Source organism: Frankliniella occidentalis, unplaced genomic scaffold, assembly GCF_000697945.3.
Source record: "Frankliniella occidentalis isolate FOCC.00 unplaced genomic scaffold, Focc_3.1 Scaffold204, whole genome shotgun sequence".
Classification (NCBI taxonomy): Eukaryota; Metazoa; Arthropoda; class Insecta; order Thysanoptera; family Thripidae; genus Frankliniella; species Frankliniella occidentalis.
This window is the reverse complement of record NW_026267330.1, coordinates 110,557-114,668: the sequence shown is the minus strand read 5'-3', so window position 1 is coordinate 114,668 and position 4,112 is coordinate 110,557. Positions and strand designations below refer to the sequence as shown.

Here is a 4,112-nt window from a genome sequence, read left to right as displayed (position 1 = left end):
GGGGGGGGGGGGGGGGGCAGCAAGAAGTTGATCGATCGAGGTGCATGACACACGTCCATGCGACCGGGATGGCGAGCAGGCAGACGGCTCACTCAAAAGAGGATCGCGACGACCCGCAGGAGACAACACAACGCTTGCCAACAAATCTGATTCGCCGGCACTGAAAAAAGAGTGCGCGGCGAATAAGTACGACGTGCATACTGTTCCACGCGGAAAAGAGAATATTCCTAAACGTTGTTATATTTTTAATCCCTTACGTCGCCATAGTCTACCTGGCATCGGTCCTAATTTCAAATAATCAAACGCACTCGCTGTGTTACTTCGTCTCGTGCGACGCTTTTGTTGGGTTTTTGTTTTATGCCGAAGACTACGGGCGGCCGGCCGAGTGATCGGGAAGTCGGGGTGCTAAAAGTTTAAAGCTCTCCTGATGTATGAGCGGGCGGCAGTTTTGGCAGCGCAGCGCTCGCCCCTCCACCTCCACATGCCTCAAAGAAACCCGCCACTAAAATATAATTTGGATTACACACAACGTCGAAAGCGTGTCCCGGCCCAAGGACAATTTGCATAACCAGAGGGGAGGACCCCAGCGACAGGCAGCAGGCGGTCCGGCCGAACACGCCCGACACAAAACATAGCAATGCGGGTATAAAGCGAAAAATTATTGTATTTGTTCTTGATCAACATTGTCACGTTAAAAAATGTGGAAAATACTAAAATCCTCTGCATGTACTGTACGACTGTCTTTTTTTTCTGTTCTGTGATGGCTTGGTGCAAATATCGTATAGTCCAATATTCATTTCGAGCAGTTCTTGTTCTACAAGTACGTAGTCTGAATATGCCCCCTCTCTTTCGGAGTAGTACAAGACTTGAATGGTCCCCATATGCACGCGCGGTAACTCCCCCCCTCCCCCCACTTCCTCCGCTAATGGTTGGCCTGCACGGGTGACACGGGTGGAATTTGTTTTGGCGCGATCCCACGCTCGTGCGCTCCGCTCTTGGGCTAGGTCGCGTCCGGAGTCTCGCGGCGCCCCCTCTCTCGCTGCCGCTCTATCTCACGGTTGCTCTCTCGTTTGTCGCTATTTTGTCTTTTCGGACGCGTCACTATATAGAGGAGGCAAGTTGCGCCCTTGGGACGTTCCACCACCACCACTCCTGGGCGACGGGCGCGTAAAGAGGAGGTAGTGTGTGCGCGAGAGTGTGTGTGTGTGTGTGTGAGTGAGAGAGAGGGACAGAGGGAGAGAGGGAGAGAGAGAGAGAGAGAGAGAGAGAGAGAGAGAGAGAGAGAGAGAGAGAGAGAGAGAGAGAGAGAGAGAAGGGCCGAAGGAGGGGCGCATGCCGGCCGGCGACAGCCTAGCAGATATGCAATGCGTGTACTCACGCGTCCGGCAGGCTTGCCTACCCTGCGCCTGCGGCCTGTGGGCCTCGCACCGTCCGTCCTCGCCTCGCCCTGACTTGACGTTGTTGGAGCGTGGCATACGCCATGGCGACCGCACAGTCTCTGACACGGACACACCTGTGTCTCTCTCTCTCTCTCTCTCTCCTCTGCCCCACCCTGAGCGACCACCAGGCGGGTTTGGCCTGCTCCCCGTTCGCAATTAGTTATATTTTGTAAACGCCAGACCGGCCGCTTGAGCGCCACGCCTCGCCACCAGCACGCTCGCGCGAAGTTCCCCCCCCCCCTTTCCGCTTTTCCCTTTCCATCAACCTCTCTCGATCTAGCTCTGTCTCCCTCTTTATACACCACACTCTCTCAATCTTTCTCTTCATGACGTTCTCGAGGCGCGAGATGGGCCGAAAAGAAGACGCTTGGGGTCAGCCAGGACGACGTCGGCGAGCAGGAGAGTGCGCAGAAGGACGATATGTACAGACTGGTGGGGTGGTTCGGGTTGGGGTCCATTATCCCACACAACACCTTCACTCTTTCTTTAATCGAGCAAGACGCAGTCAATGCAAGGTGGGTATGATTGATACTTTTCTTTCCAAATAGAGCGGAAGGCGGAAGGTGCAAGTAGGGGGGCGATAGGCCTACGTGTGAGGATGGACCAAGATGCACCAAAATCTTCATCACAAGCCTCGCCGGACATACCTGTCAGCTTCCTTCTCGTGTACAAGCCGCCATCTGGAACAATTGAGTACTTCGCCCCCGATCCCCCAAAAAGCCGACCATTTTAAAGACAAGAAAACAAGCAAGACACATTATAAATGCGACCTTACAGACAAGCAGCGAACAACAATCACGCAACATATCAAGCTTGTCTGGAATGACAAAAAAAGATGGTCACGTTCAGGGCTCCACGACTTACTGCCTCTAACGTTATTTTAAGCGTTGAAGTTATAACTTGTAACCTTTAATGTAGTCCTTTGGAAATAAGTTGTCCAACTTTTTTCCACAGTATGTATGGTTAATTTCGGGTATATTTCGAAATCCATAATTTTAATTTGACATGTGTTATGTTACGTTGAGTAACTAACATTTGTTCAAGTTATGATAAGTTACAGAGCCCTGGTCACGTTAGACCTCGCACCCTTTGACTTCATTTAACTTTCAGTGTGCCCCGAGGTGTGCACCGCGCCGGCAGACCACCCGGGCTGTTTGGCGCCGTGCTGCTCGCCGGCGTCCTCGCACGAGGTCGCGGACAAGGCCCGGACCACGCCGCGTCATCGCGACGCAGCCGGAGAATTCTATTCTGAGCGCGGGCCAAAAAAAAAATATCCCATCTATTTCTGTCGGCTACTTTCGCACCGGCGCTGCTGGTGCACCCCGTCTCGTGCCCCCCCCCCCCCCTACTACCACTGTTCCCCAAGGGTCCTCCAGGGGGGGTCTAGGGAGGTGTGGCCGATGCGTTCGCAGGAGGGGCTGCGTGACCGGCGGGACTCCCGCTGCACCCCGCCCCGCCACACTTCACACATCAAAACAATTCATAGTCGCACACGCGCTGTCCGCTGCTAATCCAACTTCCCGGGGCGGGGCGTGCGGCTCTCCGCGTATATAGCGCCCCGCAGCAGGGGGGATGGGGAGCGGGGTAGCGGGGAGAGGGGCTATTCTCGTCTCGCGAGCCGAAGGGGGCGCGGGGGCAAAAACAGAGGCACTACGTTCCCGAGGGACCCGTCGCCGCGACACGACGCGTAAAGTGCGTCCATCCACGCCCCGCTCAGCCCTCAGCCCCACTCCGCCCCGCCCCGCCCCACCCCGCAGCACGGGGCGGAAGCAGCAGTGACCTTTGCCACGAGCGCCCACAGCGGCACCCAACAGCGGCACCGGCGCCAAAAGCAGCCCATTATACGACTCTGCAACAGGTTCGTTTCCCCCAAGACCTTCCATTCCATCCCTGCTTGCTGCTGTTCTTCGCGTTCTTCCGCAAAAAAAATTATAAAAAAAAAGGGAAAACAAAGAAATATTTTTGTCAGTCTCTTTTTCGCGTTGTATTTTACTGCTATTTTTGTGTGTTGTTTTTTTTTTTTTCGACTGCATTTCGGCTGCTTCCACGGTTGTGGAGAGAATAACTACTTCACAAACATTTTTACTTCGTTATTTTGAAATTAACACGGTAAAAACGACGTCTTGGTTTTAAAGCAGTTTCATTAAATCCAGAGGTCTTACAGAATAACGTAGAACGTCCAAAAACTGATTGAAAAACTAGGACGTCGTTTTTACCGTGAACGTCAGAAAAAGTACACATGTGCCAAGTAAATTGAGGGTGTCGCGTGTAAGTCGGCGCAAAACGAAACCAGTAGATCAGGACGGAAGCGTCGTCGTGGGTAGGGGCGTCGTGTGCGCACCAGTCTGAAATCGACGACGCGCACATGGCACACGTGAGGGATCGTGCCCAAACCACGTGACTTCAGGGCAGAGGGTGCAAAACATTAAAGGGTACTAAAAGGTTCAGGGAGGTCAATAGAGACCAACCCATGATATTTGTACCCCAGGGTAAAAATATCATCAGCCCATGTGCTCCAAAAACCGTCTTCGATCTTGTAGGACCGCATAAATATTTTTGGATCCCCTTAAATAAGTCACGTGGTTTGGGCACGATCCCCTAGCTGTACCTGACGTGCGCTCGAGCTCAGGGTGCGCAGGGAGAGTGTGTGCGCGGTGTGAGGCGCCGGGGTGG

At 53.6% G+C, this 4,112-nt stretch overlaps 1 protein-coding gene across 1 annotated transcript in view; it reads right to left on the bottom strand.

Moving 5' to 3' along the window:
- Positions 1-4,112, bottom strand: part of LOC113208650 (tropomodulin) — a 42,942-nt gene that overhangs the window by 37,618 nt on the left and 1,212 nt on the right. The window lies entirely within an intron of this gene.